The sequence below is a fragment of the Leiobunum rupestre genome, chromosome 4, assembly GCF_980474605.1.
Source record: "Leiobunum rupestre chromosome 4, qqLeiRupe1.1.hap1, whole genome shotgun sequence".
In the NCBI taxonomy this organism is placed as follows: domain Eukaryota; kingdom Metazoa; phylum Arthropoda; class Arachnida; order Opiliones; family Sclerosomatidae; genus Leiobunum; species Leiobunum rupestre.
Genome location: NC_143387.1, coordinates 43278913 through 43297434, shown reverse-complemented (window position 1 = coordinate 43297434; position 18522 = coordinate 43278913). Strand labels below are relative to the sequence as shown.

General features: G+C 37.2%; 1 protein-coding gene across 6 annotated transcripts in view; it reads right to left on the bottom strand.

Moving 5' to 3' along the window:
- Nucleotides 1–18522, bottom strand: part of Sp1 (transcription factor Sp8) — a 79691-nt gene that overhangs the window by 33964 nt on the left and 27205 nt on the right. For 3 of the 6 annotated variants that reach the window (XM_090172138.1, XM_090172141.1, XM_090172140.1), the window contains exon 2: nt 15639–15666. The exons of the other annotated variants lie outside the window; for them this stretch is intronic. The gene's annotated coding sequence lies outside the window, so the exon portion shown is untranslated. The remainder of the gene's footprint in view (nt 1–15638; nt 15667–18522) is intronic. 6 annotated transcript variants of the gene reach the window in all.

The following is an 18522-nucleotide window of genomic DNA, read 5'->3' as shown; positions in this document are numbered from 1 at the left end:
TACGCATAACAAACATTTTACAACTCGAACAAAATGAATTAGAAAACCATTATTTTATCGTTAGTGGGGTCTGTCTACGAATCATTGAATGTTGAGTCCATTAATTGCGTTGTTTCTTAAGTCGTTTCTATTCGCCTTTCAGCGCAAAAAATTGCAACAAACATTGCAACGTAGGAAAATGTTAGGCGTGGCTTAAAGATATTTAACGGCAGTTAAATAAACTAGTCTTGATGTTTTATTATCGAACATCAAGGCGATATTTATTACACAATCTTAATTAGATGAAGTACAGGGCCTTAATTTTCATATTAATCTTCGATTAAAATATTATCATTGAGTGATTCAAAGGCGAGACAATATTTGTATTCAGACGAAGCTTATAAAACGGTAGTTGAAAAATAAATGTTAATTTTTAACCAGGGACACTAACTAACTATACACTCTTTTATGGTAAATGTTTCTGGTTTTTCCTAACGAGGGTTGCCACAGATTCAAATTCCTGGTTTTACCTAGTCATTTACGGATATTTTCCCTGACTTATTTTATGCCACAATTTGAAATTTTTAACCTAATTTTAAGTGAAGGTTTCCTATTTGAAACCAAAATTAAATTCACTGACATTTGCTTAATTTTTAGACTAATTTTAGAAATTTCCTGACATTTCCATGAATTTTGAACTAATTTTCGAAATGTCCTGACATTTCCCCTACTTTTATACTAATTTTCGAAATATCCTGACATTTCCCTGACTTTTATACTAATTTTCGAAATGTTCTGACATTTCCCTGACTTTTATACTAATTTTCGCATTAATTTTTATACATACCATACGCGATACGCCAGGATAAGCATTCCAAGTAGAGGTATGGATTCCTGTCCAAAAACAATATAATCTAGGCTGCCCAGCGAAAGATGGCGCGAAAAAAGTAACAGATTAAAGTCTCTTCGAAAAGTAAAACTAACTTCACGATTGTCTCAAACCTCATTTTGGAGGATAACGCCGCCTAGCGAGTTAGGTTGGCGAAGTGAAGTTATTATGTTTGTTTAGAATTATAATTCAAAATAATTTTCGTGTGGAAATAATACCTTCTATACATCAAGGTCTAAAATTTAAAAAATATTATTTCATACTACAGCGAAGAGGCGAAAAAAATAATAAAATTGAGTTTCACGCGAAATCAGATATGGTGAAGGCTCATACGGGGGCCGAAGTGTTCGTCGGTTGTACCGGTATTGTCAGGGTGGTAAACCAGAAAAAGAAAAAAATGGGAGGGGTGAGGGGGTGGGCAGAATTGAAATGGCGGAGAGGTCAATTTTCGTGAACTCTCGATTGGAAAGAACGGGCAGCCGCGAAACTCGGCTGGAGTGATGGGCCCGTGATTTGACCTCATTACTGTCACTGAGGGGGATCTATTTATGGAGACCGGTGGCTCCCTTCGTCGGCGACAACTGTAATTACAGCCGGATAAATCTTAGCTTTCTACCCCCTCCCCAACCGAGAAGGAACTCGGGATATGGGTTTTCGCGGCCATAACTGCGCCACCACCCCCCGGACGCCACTTTTCATGTCTTATTTTCTGATCCTTCCCACCGCCAACATTTCTTCCTTTCAGGGCGCCCGATAAAGTCAACCCGGGCGCCATAGAAGAGAGTAATCTATGTCTCGAGTATAAAATAAAAGGATCGAGAACGCGGCGAAGCCTTTGAGAATTCGTTTCGTTCCTCTGATATGGCCGACAGAAAGAAATATACCACACTTCTTCCCGTTCGGATTCTTTCAGTTAGAAATTTAATAGACCAAAAAAAATAATACAAGTTGAAAATGCTGGAACATCGTTTTTTTTTACGTGTACGAAATTCTTACGGTTTAGAAGAATATTTTGGTTCATATTTTCCAGTTTTATTATACAAAACTGTAGTGTAAGTGGCATTACCCAAATTAAGTCAGAAAGCACCCTAACACCAGAAATTTTTAGATTCAAATTCCCTGACCATTTTGAGAGATTTTCCCCGACTTTTTAAAGGCCAAAATTGTTATCTTATATTTTATTTTTTATCAGAAGTTAATATATTTGAATGGACTTATATTTCAGTAAAAGGTTATCGCAAAAAATTAGCCAAACTTTCAGGAAATAAATGATTATCGTACAATTTGTCATAGAAACTAAGATCTAGAGTAAAATTGCCTTCAAAAAGGGTCAAAATAAAATTGAATTGCCTGACTTTTCCCTGAATTTTTACCAATTCTTAAAATTCCCTGACTTTTTAGACCTATTTTTAAATTCCCTGATTTCCCTGACGTGTGGCAACCCTGCACACGTATATAATATATAACTTATGACTTTTCGACGAAACAATAGTTATATAGAAATATAATATAATATAAACGTCTGGTAAAGCCTAAAGTAATTAGTGTTTGGGTTGTCTAGTGCAACGAACTCTTTGGAGGGACAACTAATTTTTCACTTTTTTTGAGGTTTTAATCTGGTTAAGCTAAATTTAAGATTATGAAATTAGATTCCACAATGTTTATGGCTTAAAACTAATCAAAATACCATAATTTTATTTTTGCGTTCTCGAGCTCATTTTCTCCCCTAAATTTACTTTTGGTAATAGAGCGTTCTATAAAATCGGTGTGGTGTGCTTTCCCCCTTTTGAGGTGAAGGTTTGGCCGGTTTTTCGTCTTAGAGAAAAATATTTATCTGGCAAACCCGTAAGAAATTGAGAGCAGTCTATTTTTATTAGTAGAGTAGTTGCTAGCCTAGGCTTCACTCATTTCCGGCTTTCCGCGCCGTTTTTCTTATTTTAGATGATTTTTGTAATAAATGTATGATGGTAAATAAGCAAAATACTAGTCCCAAATCCACGGGTTTAAAATGAAACTTAGATAATGAAAATATCCTTAATCCCAAACACTTAACACCTAGGGTCCCTCCTACAACTCCTAAAAGGTACGTCTCTAAAATATTCATTTAAAGACAGGACATAAGCCGAATTCTCTTAAGCCAAAGAATAACAAAAGTTGTTAGTCCTGCTGAACTAGCTCTATAGTCTGTATGAAACGTTTGACCGGTTATGGACCGATTTTATAGAGTAGTATCGCTCTGTAGCTTTGGACTATGGCCGCCATTTTGAGGGCAGTTTTTTATCTATAGGAAAAAGCATGGGTGACGTTGACATACGCCACGCCGATATTACTCTATAGAACGCTCTATTTATTCTGAGGGATAATGATTATGTTGAGACAAAATGGTCGAATTTTCCCAATAAATAAATAAAAACCAACTAATATAAGCTTAAAATTGAACAAAATTCGTCGCCTTAGAGGTTCTAATAAAATCTTTAAAAAAAATTCGAGACATCTTTACAACTTCTTCCCCTGATTAATTCGACCGCGATTCAACCCTTGAACTTTGAAACGAAAAAGGTAGACTCGAGCTTTTATCGTAACATTTTAACGATCATCCGACTTTTCTTTCGGAAAGTATCATTGCTTTCCAAGAAAAATGTGCCTTGGAAATAATTCTTGTATCTAAATCTAAGTAATTGATTTTAAAAGGAGACTACCCGAGGTGTTACACACCGATTTTGTTCAAACTCGGGGGATTGGTAGACCTTCATGTAACTTGAAAAACCCTAAAGGGATTTTATTCAATGGGCAACAGGTTTGCCATGGCAACGAAAAATGTTTTTGACAACATAAAATGGAAATTTTCCCATTGAAAATAACATGGGATTTTGACCGATTTCCCTATGAAAAAAATTAAAAAAATTGATCAAAATGGGATCAATTTTATTTTTTCGTCAATTTTTATCAATTTTTTTTATAATTTTGGTATTTTAATTTTTTTTTCAATTTTGTAAAATGTTTCACAGGGGGGAGGGGACCCTTGGACTCGGTCAAAATCTCATGTTATTTTCAATGGGAAAATTTCCATTTCATGTTGTCAAAAACATTTTTTGTTGCCATGGCAAAACCGTTGCCCATTGAATAAAATCCCTTTAGGATTTTTCAATTTAGATGAAGGTCTACCAATCCTCCGAGTTTGAACAAAATCGGTGTGTAACACCTCGGGTAGTCTCCTTGCGAGTATGAACCTCTATTCTTAAGGTCATATTTCGTGGCCTGATAACATCTCGCTCTTTCGCGAGAAACATGTAAATTCACGACGAGAAAACACTGTCAACCTTTGTTTTAACGCAAATTTACATTTAACTATAGGAAAATAGGTGGTTTAAGTAATAGTTTGTGCGGGAAAACATTTGCGTAATTGAAGAACATTAGGGCAATTTTGTTTCGCATATTTTGGGAGCAAAATTGAAGTACGCTAGAGTATGAAAATACGAAAGCGTGCACGAGGAAATAAGTTTTTCTTCCGTAAACGTCGTTTTTGATCCGTGTCGAGACATAAACAAAATGTTTACGCTCGTCTAAAATGTCGTCGTGGCATTTTAAAAGAACAACGATCCGCTGACCCCAAATGACATCCGCGTGCAAATTCGGGCCACCAACGAGAGGCGACGAAAAGAATCAAAATTTTATTCATCATTGACCAGCGAGGACACCACCGACACTATATAGTCATCAACATCTCGCGCTCCTCAATGAAAATCGCTCCGAGTTGGTGGCAACTACGTACCTCTTTCCGAGGTCTACCAGCCCGTAGCGTGGCGGTAGGCGAGTCGCTGGCGGGATTGATACGTTAAAGAAACGCGTCGTTCGTCAACGATAATAGGCCAGCGCGGAGGGAAAATAATATTGGGTGAATCGCGAACGGGGTGTCCATAAATCACGTCCTATCGTATAAATATTCGCCAGAGTATCGCAGCGTGAGAGCTTTATGCAAATTAGTCGTGTCTGCTTTCGAGTGTACTTTAGTAACGCTTTCTCGCTTTTTCCCTCGCTTCGGGATGACGGCTTCCGACGCCCTTAAAGGGTATCGATTATCCGGCGCAGACCGTACCCCCGCGTCGCTTTCCAGCGCGCGGTCAGTCGAGCGTCGACTCGACTATGGCAGGGATGCTATTTTATATATACGACAACGCGAAGTCTTGATCCGTACGGGAGTCGGTGTCTCGGGGCGCGGAAGGTTTGGGGGTGCCATCATTGAACGCGCGCTCCCAGTGGGTGACGCCCCCCCCCCCCCCCGAAGGGAATTCGAATATATATAAAGTAAAATCAACCGCGCGTGCGGGGTTTAGAGAGAGATATAGAGCGCCCTCTATACGTATATATTCTCCCTATTATTCGGCTAAGTATCTTTAATGTCTTCGAGGCCCTGGCGCGGACTAGAGTCCAAGGGTGCTTTCCGCGGCGGAGGGTGGCTGCGATCTGGTGGCCGCATTCAGGGACCATGTGTGACCCCCGACTGCGCCTTTGAGAAGCGGCAAATGAGCGGCCCTTATACGGGATTAATGTATTGACCGCTTTGTGATGATAGCTCTCCTTGTCCGTCCACAATGGATTTGGAATATTTGCCGAGCTTTCCTCTCGTCACGGGAGATCCCGCTCCGTGTAGTTGAATTAGCGAGCCATTCTAACCTTGCTCGGACAGAAAACAGTCCGGATGCCCGCTTTTCATCATACAGCCCCATCTCTCGTCACTTTCGAGAAGCTTCCCGACTTTCATGACAAAAAGTCTCCGAACAAACAAGCTATTATCTCTCTTTCTGTACGCGTAAATCTGGTGCAAGTCGCGCGAATGTAAATGCCGTTGCTATAATTAGCATTATTTCAATAAAAGTGTAAGAGCAAATGATGTTATATTGAAGAGGTAGCAGCGTAACCATTTAAAGATAAGTCTTTGAACGTGAACAATTTGAGGTTTGGTGCCAAATTATCTCATATTCTGTGCCTCATTGCGGAAATAAATAAAACGCGTTATTACATTTATAAACAAACGAAAATACACCACTTCAGCAATACCTACGAGCAACAAACAGAGCACAAGGAGAACGCAACCCGTCAAAAGTCGTGCATTTTCTCGCGTACATTTTTCATTGGTTAGACACTTTAGCGCCTGCTGCCGTCGGAAGGGGAAAAAATCGGGAATTGTCCCCCCCCCCCCGTAAAAGTTCGACAAATGAAATTTATACACAACACTGCATTAGCGTGTTTAAAGGCTAGCTGCGTTCTCCTTGTATTTGAAGCTCCTTCCTAATAAGTCTGTGGTCAGATCAAAGAATATAAAGCCCCAGGAATGGAAAGTGTAGCTCCGTCTAGTGGAACTTTTGCGCCTCTCGTTTTTAAAGAGAGACCGGGTTGCGTTAACCGTTTCCGGTTACTCTGATTTGCTCTGCCGGAAGTTTCTAGCTCGGCCAAAACACGCGGCCAATAATATCAATCCTTCCATTCCTGGGGCTTTATATTCTTTGGTCAGATACGAGAAAAATTGGGAATGTATTTTCCATTTCCACCATTTCAATAAAACGTAAAATAAAATGACGTAAATGGCTCCATCGTTAATGAAGTGATGTATTGCTTGGTTAACGTAACGCCAAAACATTTAGGAACACCTCATAATGTCGATAACCCGACTTCAGAAATGTCGAGAGATAATTGAATAATAATAACCGGAATTATGTTTATACGTAATACGAGTCAAGATCTCGAATGAGTAATAAAGGGCTTCTCTTCGTCGTTCCGATATCTACAGAAATAAAATAACAGATCGTCGCCGCCCATTGCGCCGCCGTTACGCTCGTGCGCGTCTTTTCGATACATTCCTTTTTATTTTGGCCAACCAAAACATGACGATCGGGATGACGCGCCACCTGAAATCAGCGTCGAAAGCGACTTTCCATCCGGAAGCCTTCGACTTCGGTACTCGGTGAGCCGAGGATTCCTTCTCGCGTAAGATCTCGAAGAATCGCTTTATCAGACGCGCTCTTTCGGGACGGAAGGCATTAGAATACGGGCGAAACTGAGCGAGCCGACATTCTGAAAGATGAGACGCCTTTTAATTTCATTAGAGACGGCGAAGAAAGGGCGCGGGGGCTTATCGGATCAAAAGCCCCTTCTCCCGCCAGTTCGATACGAGCGGAGTCGGGGCCGGGAGGGGGCGACGCGGAGAATGAAAATGAGCCACGCGCTCTCTCCATCACGCGGGCGCAGCGCCCCTCGCGGGGAGCATGGGAAAACCGTTCGCCATTAAAAGAGCATACAGAGGTTTAGGATGCGGAAAACTAGAGGTCGCCACGGTCGGTAGACCTATTATAGATCGGGGCTCGCGGGGGGGGGGGAGGTTAGCGGCTCGGGCTGAGTTTAGCCGATAGTTTGTCCCTAATTTGACCGAAGATGAGAGAGAGCTGTGAAGGATTACCGGATCGAATGAACGCTAGCGTGCCGCTTTCACGCTCTGGGACAAAAGCTCTTCAGCCGATGCCCAAGGATTTCAACCTCTGTTAGAGAATATCCCATTCTCTTCCCATCGAATGCGGAATATTTCCCAAATTGCGTTATTATTTTTATTGGCAACACTGAATCGCCAGGGTTGCCACAAAATTTTCAGATTCAAATTCCCTGACTATTCCCTGTTTTCCCTGACCATTTAAAAAGATTTTCCCTGACCATTTAAAAAGATTTTCCCTGACCATTTAAAAAGATTTTCCCTGACCATTTAAAAAGATTTTCCCTGACTTATTAAGGCCAAAATTTTTATTTTATACTTTACTTTTATCAGAAGTTAATAAATTTGTATGTAAAAAGGTTATTGCAATGTTGAAAAAATTAGCCAAACATTCCAAGGAAATAAATGATAATCATAGAATTTGTCATACATCTAGAGTTAAATTACCTTCAAAAAGTGCCCAGATAAAATTGAATTCTCTGACTTTTCCCTGATTTTTTACCAATTCTTAAAATTCCCTGACTTTTTAAGCCCATTTTTAAATTCCCTGACTTTTCCCTGACGTGTGGCAACCCTGATCGCGCTCTGAACAGTGGCGGATCTAGGGGTAGGCAAGGTAGGCTACAGTCTACCCGTAATTATCTATTGGGGCCCCAAATCATTTCAATCTACTATTTGCGCAAAGCTACAGTTACTGAACTTACAAATTGTTAGAGAAATGAGAACTGATAAGTTTACCGAAATAAGGGACGAAGCTTCCCAACTTGCCAAAACAGTAAATGTTTCAATACCGGATCCAAAGAGTGAATTTGGTCAACGGAAAAGGCTAGTTAGTAAGAAATTGAAAGAGTGCATAGTTTACGATAGCTTAGGAAACAGGAAATATGAAAAGATGAACGTGAGCCAGAAATTAAAAAGTACATATTTCGTGATTTTGGATATATATACTGCAAAATTAATAAGAGGTTGACCGATAACTTTTCTGTATTAAATTATTTAATGGCGTCTGATCCTCAGAGTGTCTAATTTTTAAACGAGGCTGACGCTATAAATTTTTGTAATATTTTTGAGATATTTGAATTTAATACTAGATCCATTAAAGTTGGAATAAAAGTTGTTAAACGCCCAGTTTCCAGCGCGGCATGCGAGAGGAGTTTTAACACCCTTAACAGAATAAAAAAAACACACGAACAACAATGCGATAAAATAGTCTTTCAAACTTATCGTTGTTATCTCTTAATAGAGATCTAAGCAATATTTTGAATGATAATCCCACGAAGGTTGTTGATGAGTTTTCTAAACAGAGTAGAAGAACCGCTTTTTCTTTTTGAAATTTTTTTCTAAATTAATAACTTAATTGGTCTCACAAGCACATTCAACAATCTTATAAATTTAACATTTCGTTTTTAGAATAATATGTGGTTGGGGGCCCACTTTTAACATTCTAGCCTACCTCGAAAAAAATCTTGGATCCGCCACTAGCTGTGAAGGTAATTCCGTCTTTCTCGGTGGCGTAGACAGAGTTATGGTCTTAATAACACTATCTTAAGATTCTTAGGAATGCATGGTATCTCTCAGTTTTCAAAAACCCTTTCTTTATTAAACGAAGTTATGGTCTTAATAACACTATCTTAAGATTCTTAGGAATGCATGGTATCTCTCAGTTTTCAAAAATCCTTTCTTTATTAAATGAAGTTATGGTCTTAATAACACTATCTTAATATTCTTAGGAATGCATGGTATGTTTCAGTTTTCAAAAATCCTTTCTTTATTAAATGAAGTTATGGTCTTAATAACACTATCTTAAGATTCTTAGGAATGCATGGTATCTCTCAGTTTTCAAAAACCCTTTCTTTATTAAATGAAGTTATGGTCTTAATAAAACTATCTTAATATTCTTAGGAATGCATGGTATGTCTCAGTTTTCAAAAATCCTTTCTTTATTAAATGAAGTTATGGGCTTAATAACACTATCTTAATATTCTTAGGAATGCATGGTATGTCTCAGTTTTCCAAAATCCTTTCTTTATTAAATGAAGTTATGGTCTTAATAACACTATCTTAAGATTCTTAGGAATGCATGGTATCTCTCAGTTTTCAAAAACCCTTTATTAAATGAAGTTATGGTCTTAATAACACTATCTTAAGATTCTTAGGAATGCATGGTATCTCTCAGTTTTCAAAAACCCTTTCTTTATTAAATGAAGTTATGGTCTTAATAACACTATCTTAATATTCTTAGGAATGCATGGTATCTCTCAGTTTTCAAAAACCTTTTCTTTATTAAATGAAGTTATGGTCTTAATAACACGTCTTAATAACACTATCTTCATATTCTTAGGAATGCATGGTATCTCTTCAGTTTTCAAAAACCCTTTATTAAATGAAGTTATGGTCTTAATAACACGTCTTAATAACACTATCTTAATATTCTTAGGAATGCATGGTATCTCTTCAGTTTTCAAAAACCCTTTCTTTATTAAATGAAGTTATGGTCTTAATAACACGTCTTAATAACACTATCTTAATATTCTTAGGAATGCATGGTATCTCTCAGTTTTCAAAAACCCTTTCTTTATTAAATGAAGTTATGGTCTTAATAACACGTCTTAATAACACTATCTTAATATTCTTAGGAATGCATGGTATCTCTCAGTTTTCAAAAACCCTTTCTTTATTAAATGAAGTTATGGTTTTAATAACACTATCTTAATATTCTTAGGAATGCATGGTATCTCTCAGTTTTCATCAATGACGCAAACTTTTACTTCAAGGGATTGTTCCTTTGAGAAAAGTGGGAAGCGAGGGATGTTCTCAATCCATAAAACGAAACAACGGCAGAGGTGATAATGGATTTTTCGGTGTATACGAACAAAATCTGTCAAGCGAAATATTTTGGGCACTCAACAAGATCGAGATCTTCACTCCTTGAATTTGGTGGCAGCACGCACGCGTACGATGGTGCAGTTTGGAGCGTGCTGGGTTCTTTTTACCGAGCGAGTTCGTCGAGCGAGAAAGTGCGGAGAAAAAGGCGGCGAAAAAGCGTCTTCGGCGCTTCCATAATCAATACTTGTCAGGCGGTGGCGAACCCCCCCTCGCTTTCTTCTCTGTCCTCTTCCCTGGAGTTCCCTCGGAGCACATTCTCACTTTCTCTTCTGGCGCTCTTTGACTATGTATATCTCCGCGTAGGATCACTTTCTAGTTTCATATTCTACAGATTTTCGGGGGATCTGCCATAAAAGAAAATATTCACTTCGAATATTTTTCGAAAAGATACTTTTTCAAGGTACTTTAGTAAAAGAAGTGGTAAAATACCGACAGTGAGTTGGGGTCATGGAAAACGAGTTCGGTTGGAGTTGGGGTCAAGGAAACCGAGTTTCAGTTGGGTTTGGGCTCGGGGAAACTGAGTTCCAGTTGGGTTTGGGCTCGTAGAAACAGAGTCCGGTTGGGTTGGGTTCGTGGAAACAGAGTCCGGTTGGGTTGGGTTCGTGGAAACAGAGTCCGGTTGGTTTGTCTCGTTTAATCAGAGTCCCGGTTGGATGAAGAATAGCCACTTTTATAGTGGCCTTCCTTTCTTCTTTCGATAAGACACATCCTCAATTTCATTGCTTGAAAACTTGCATTCAACCAAAACCGATCAATTTGATTTATGCAAATTTTACTTAAAACCCAGGGGTAGATTACTTCAATGGTTATTAGGATGGTTTCAAATGTTTCAATCATGATTAAATCGCATTTAACTGAAATCTGTAGCTTGTCCCTCTTAAACCTTTTGTACATTTGATTTAAAAAAATGATATCATACAATATTTCCATGGTTACCATTGATTTCTGAAATCTTATACTGATATCACGAATTCCTGTGATTTACTATGATTTGTATACACACTGGAATCCATACCTCAACTAAGAATGCTTTTGCTGCCGTATCGCGTATGGTAAGATCACTCTGACGGCTTTGGCCCCGCCTACGAGAGAAAAATCCCCATGCGCGCTCCCCTCTTATGTATAGTTGTTTGCTAAGTTAACATAGTGACGTCAAAAAACCGTCAGTCACATCGAGACGAAAATCTGCCGCGATAAGCATTCCAAGTAGAGATATGGATTCCTGACACACATCATTACTAAATACACCACACTGTAGCTTTTGGTTGTATAAAGATTAAATTTCAAAGGATTATAAAATCAATTATTATTATTATCATTATTATTATTACAGTCAACGATCTGTCCCTCATTTAACGAATACTAATATAAAATATGAATCATTTTAAAAGCAATGTAATGAAATTCAATCAACTTTATATAACCAACCAATATCAATTATGTTTTTGTGAAAAAAAGAATTTAGAGTAAAGTTATTCACCGAAGCTCTTATCTCGGCCAGCCTTTTATCCATGGCTATATTTCTATCGTCCATCAGACTTACTGGTAAATCATTGATACGATGTTGTCTGATAATAGAAGATTTTCGATATTGTCTGATAATAGAAGATTTTCGATATTGTCTGATAATAGAAGATTTTCGATATTGTCTGATAATAGAAGATTTTCGATATTGTCTGATAATAGAAGATTTTCGATATTGTCTGATAATAGAAGATTTTCGATATTGTCTGATAATAGAAGATTTTCGATATTGTCTGATAATAGAAGATTTTCGATATTGTCTGATAATAGAAGATTTTCGATATTGTCTGATAATAGAAGATTTTCGATATTGTCTGATAATAGAAGATTTTTTCGATATTGTCTGATAATAGAAGATTTTTTCGATATGGCCTGATAATTGAATATTTTCGATATGGCCTGATAATTGAATATTTTCGATTTGGCCTGATAATTGAATATTTTCGATTTGGCCTGATAATTGAATATTTTCGATTTGGCCTGATAATTGAATATTTTCGATTTGGCCTGATAATTGAATATTTTCGATATGGTCTGATAATTGTTTTCGATATGGTCTGATAATTGTTTTCGATATGGTCTGATAATTGTTTTCGATATGGTCTGATAATTGTTTTCGATATGGTCTGATAATTGTTTTCGATATGGTCTGATAATTGAATATTTTCGATATTGCCTGATAATTGAATATTTTCGATATTGCCTGATAATTGAATATTTTCGATATTGCCTGATAATGGAATATTTTAGATATTGCCTGATAATGGAATATTTTAGATATTGCCTGGTAATGGAATATTTTAGATATTGCCTGATAATGGAATATTTTCGATATTGCCTGATAATGGGATATTTTAGATATTGCCTGATAATGGAATATTTTCGATATTGCCTGATAATGGAATATTTTCGATATTGCCTGATAATGGAATATTTTCGATATTGTCTGATAATGGAATATTTTCGATATTGTCTGACAATTGAAGATTTTTAGATATTGTCTGATAATTGAAGATTTTCGATATTGTCTGATAATTGAAGATTTTCGATATTGTCTGACAATTTAATATTTTCGATATTGTCTGACAATTTAATATTTTCGATATTGTCTGACAATTGAATATTTGCGATATTGTCTGATAATTGAATATTTGCGATATTGTCTGATAATTGAAGATTTTCGATATTTTCTGACAATTGAAGATTTTCGATATTGTCTGACAATTGAAGATTTTCGATATTGTCTGATAATTGAATATTTTCGATATTGTCTGATAGTTGAATATTTTCGATATTGTCTGATAATGGAATATTTTAGATATTGTCTGACAATTGAAGATTTTTAGATATTGTCTGACAATTGAAGATTTTCGATATTGTCTGACAATTGAAGATTTTCGATATTGTCTGATAATTGAATATTTTCGATATTGTCTGATAATTGAATATTTTCGATATTGTCTGATAATGGAATATTTTAGATATTGTCTGACAATTGAAGATTTTTAGATATTGTCTGACAATTGAAGATTTTCGATATTGTCTGATAATTGAAGATTTTTAGATATTGTCTGATAATTGACGATTTTCGTCAAACGTACGGACAACAGCGCGAGCCAAACAAGCGACCATGACTATATTTTCCCTGTCTTTGACGTCTGGATAAAAATAGAGTTTCTTTTCCCCGGTGGATAATAGGACATCGCATCGCCAGCCAGACACACGCGGAAACCCGCGCTACATCTAAACGTATATACCATAAAGAGGAGAAGAAGATACGCGGGGCTGCCGCCTACACGGGCGCCAAAGGAGCGTTTTCTTCCGCGGGTTGCCGCCCACCAGGGGCAAAATTGAGAGCGGGAACTTGAAAACCAGCGAAGGAAACACTCCACCACTCCCACTACAACCCCTCCCCCCCCCCCTTCACTCTATCCAGACTATCTCTCTAGTTGGCGGCCAAGAAGGAAATACAGGCTGAGATATATACCTCAGTCTTATCTTCGTGAATTAGGGGGAAGTTCAACACTGCCGCCGCTACATCGGTTCGATATCAGATCGATCGCGCAGTTCCATTTCAGCCTCCACACACTCGCGAGCTAGGACTATTCTTCTTCTTATTCCGCTTCCGGGGGGTGGGGGGGGGGGGCTGTAAAAAGTGTCGGGCGTGTTCGTTTCGCGGCTTCTTATGCCGTCGAGTTCGATCATTCTTCATAAACACAGATATTACAGGCAATTCCGTCCACCATTCTTTTCCAAATACACTTTCTGTACAACCGCAATCGCTATATTACGGAATTACGCGTTTTAATGGTTATTATTTATCGCGATTGGTTTCGTTGGGTTTAAAAAAGGGTTTTAATACACCTTTCGCCGAGTTATTTTTGCAGTTGATCCTCTAATCTTGTTTATCACGTCCGCGTGAGCGAACAAAGGATTTAAAAATTTATTTGTTGGGTTTACCGTAACTTTTTAGCGGAAAGCTAATATTTATTACAAGAACTAACTTCTAATAACTATACAAAGAAAGTTTAACTCGGTTAAAATTCGGCATAAAATACATTTTTCGCTGTTAATATATGCAATTTCCACTTTTAATTATTCTAACTTTACCAGGTTTTCCCTAATCGTTTACCATCTTTAACCACATAATAATAAAAAAAATAATCAGCTAGGCTAATACCCTAGGCACCACCTTAGGCCTAAGTCATCAAGCGACTTTTAAAGCCATTAATCAAGGTGGCCGGGTTACAATGCGTAGGAGGGTGGTGGCAAGCCCTTTAAGTAATAAAAATATTACATCCAGCTATAAAAACGCGGAAGATAACTAATTCCCTATTTTTTCCCTGACATTTTTTTACTATTTCTTATAATTTACTTATTTTCCCTGACTTTCATAACCATTTTCCAAATTACCCGACATTCATAACCATTTTCGAAATTCCCTGACTTTCATAACCATTTTCCAAATTCTCTAACTTTCATAACCATGGGCCTAAGGTGGTGCCTTGGGCATTAGCCTAGCTGATTATTATTATAAAAGTATTCATATAATTATAATATTATTAGTTTGAGACTCGCATCTTCACTATAGCACACGCTGATTTTAAAAAATACGTTTTGGAAAGAACATGAGAAATACATCGTATCTAAAACTGGTTTATTTCATAAATCTGGTTTCTAAAACTATTAGATCGAGAAAAGATGGTTTCAAAATAAGTTATTATTTTTTCTTTTTCATAGCTAACAAATAATAAATTTCCGCAATTATATATTGTTTGCATTTTTCCGGTGTGGCTTAAAATACCTATTTAATTCTTCGTATTTTATTTCCCTGTTATAAAATTGGTTCATTTTTGTTTATAAATAAAGGCGTCGTGTAAAGCCCGCACGAAGTGTTGGAATAGTGTAATAATAGGTCAAACACACTATTATTTTAAGCGTTTATAATATAGAGTTATAATATACTACAGTCACCTTCGTATAGAGGTTGCGTATAAATTCCACTTTTATTTGCTCTAAACGTTATTTGGTTACGCGTTTTAAGTAGCGCACGACGTATATTCAATGATATTAGTTTTTACTCTTATTTGGATAGTCCAATTTCGATCGACACTTTCGCTAGGCGTTAATGGGTGAAATTGGTGGTAGTTTCTAACAAAAACTAATTTCGACCTAAGCATTTTTTCTACATTCTTAAACACTAAAAAATTTCTAGTCCTAAATTTAGCTATCATAAACTTAATATTTCAATGAGTTTTTTTTTATAATACTCTTTTATCAATTTATTCCAATCGATGCATTCCGAACACATTCCAAAGTATTTAGTCTAATTCAAAAACGCACATGAACAATAAATATTAATTTTAAAAATTCACTTACAAATTTGGATGTTTCGTTAAATCGTTATCTATAGTGCGAAAAAAGAAAACTCAAAGTTAGATCTACAGCACTGAAACAGTATATTGTAGACCTATAATCTCGCAATTGCTACTACGAAAAACAGATTTTTATGGAAATTTTAAAAGCATGAATATTTAATAAAATATATAAAACTTTCGTTTGTATAAAATATTTACGGACAGTTATGAACTTCGGTTAGATATTACCACTGTTAGTCGCCTTGAAATGTAAAACATATTTAATGGGCATCGAATCTCTGAATTAAACTTTACTTCAAAACTCGCGCTTTTGTCCTAATTATTATACATAATTTTTAATCTTTTTATTCATTTTCTGCGTGTAAATCTATGTTTTTGGTATACGCGGTATTAATTAGTATTATTTTAATTAGTATTAGCAATAAAAAAGTTCTATTTTTAATACGATATAAAAGGAATTATACTTCCGCAAAACTAATTTGAATAAAAACGAACAATCCTATCAACACGAATCCGCTCGTGAGCCTCGTATAACGTAATAAGCTCTCGACAAATGAAATTAGGAAAGCGCGTTTAAAATCCACGGACCACACCTAATACCAATAAACGGGCGAAGTTGTCCACGAACGGGCGTGGAAGGCGTACGCCCCCCTAGAAACATAAACGAAGCCCACTTTACATAGGGGCTAAATTTGGACAACGAGGGGCGCACCCGCTCGCCGATAATAAAAAGGAACGAGAAACACCTTTGTATAATATTCGCCTAATCGAGATTATTTATAATTTTGCTTTTGTCTCCTAAATCGCGAAAACGGGGTGCCGGGAATAGTAAGAAGGGTTTGTCACACCGTCCGCCCGGAGTCTCTGGGCAGAATAAATATCGGGGCGCGTTTAATACCGCGAAGGCACGTGAGAAGCTTCCGCAAAAGCCTTCATTAATAATCTTAACTCTGTTTACAAAGGTTTTCCATTAAGCTTAATTCATACGTGTTAGAATTACCCGAAAGGGACAGATCTAAAATAATTTCCGATCACAATTTTAGTACGAAGCCCCCCAGAAAGAGAGGGTTTAAAGTATGATAAAAATGGTATCCGCCCTTTAAAGCGCTTACCAAGCGAGGTTGCGATTTTTGATAGAAAATGCTAGCGTGACGACTACGCCATATCAACACGCGCGATAGATAAATAGACATTTTTATTTTCCCATCGTTAAAAGATGGAGCTTAAAAAAAAAATATATAAAATTTGAAGAAAAAAAGCGAATGTAATGGGGATGTGGTGGCGAAAATTGGGCGTGTACGATGGCAATCCGCCCACTTCAACTTCGATTGGATGACGGGCACGTCCCAACCGTTACGTAAGGCCGGAAAATTACATCACGATCGTCAAGATAAGATGAAAGCGGGGGATATAACGTAGCATGGTGGCTTTTCCTCATTGGCAGGTTCAAGCTATGAAACACACCTCGGAGGCGTACATAGGTGGCCCCCCTGGACAACGTAATAAGTGGGAATTTAGCGAGACGGGGGGGTGCCGAAACGAATTAATCATTTTGGCACTACATTCCCCCTCGGTTAGTTTTTTATAGCCATAAATATAGACTCTGCGAAAGGTATTATTGAAAGTACAACGCAAACTGATTGTAAAATGGTAAAAAGATACTGGCTACGTGAGATGTTTAGCAATGCGGATGCCCACGATATGAATAAATACCCGCGAGTAAAGATTCAATAACGTAATTGCCGATTTTGCGGTTGAATATTTTCCAAGTGTCGATTTGTTTGTTTTCGTGCGGTACAAATTAGAGCGCCGCTTCGGGGCGAAATACGCGTTATTCATTACATTCCCTTCTCTTTCGCAACGCCAAATTTTTAAAGTATTATTACGTAGTAGACTACATCACACCTCCCTAAAGTTATCTGGCAATCCATTTCCTAACCTTCGACTTCTGTCACTTTTGAATTAACAACTTTTAATCGTGCTCTGTAGAACCTATAGGAGCAACAAACACAGCACCCCACACAAGGTGAACGCAACCCGTCAAAACTCGTGCATTTTCTTGCATACAGATTTCATTGGTTAGACGCTTTAGTGCCTGCTGCCGTCGGAAGGGGAAAAATTCGTCCAATGAAATTTGTACACAACACTGCGTTAGCGTGTTTAGAGGCTAGCTGCGTTATCCTTGTGTTTGTTGCTCCTAGTGTAGAACTGACCTTTCTAACAAAGCAAATCAAAGAAATGACTAACTGTTACCGGTTGTTTTTTTACGCTGTCAAAAGTTTCGATAAACTATCCCACCCCTGGGGGCTCATTTCTCCGCAATACGTACTTTGAAATGTCTATTATATACCTATATGAAAATATTAGCTCTTCAAGTGTTATATCCTAAAGGACTCCCGTAATCGTGTAATTTGATTTAATAAGCGTCAAGGCCTAACGTAGTTGCCACGAAGGATCCGACATATAAATCTTAAAATCAACTGGAAAATATCGAAATCTGGGCGAAAATCAGTTCCAAAATCTCTAAATCGGTCTAAAAAACCAGACATTAACGCCTAAATCGTACTGTGAAATCTCAACATCAGTTTTTGTTTTCTGAAATCACTTTAAGATTAAAAATACCGTACGCAAAATTTACAAATGTCGATCGAACCCCCGTTTTCAAAAGTAAAACAATCTACTAATCTACTAATTCTGCTCATAATCATAAACAGCAAATGTAAAAAGCGTTAAAATATTTACTTTTCCATATCTTGTGAAGATATTATTCGTCAATGTTCACTTTTTCATAATCTAAGAATACACTGTTTGTCAAATATTTACTTTAACGTAACCGGAAAAACTGCACTGTTCATTAAATATTTATTTTTCCCTAGCCTAAAATC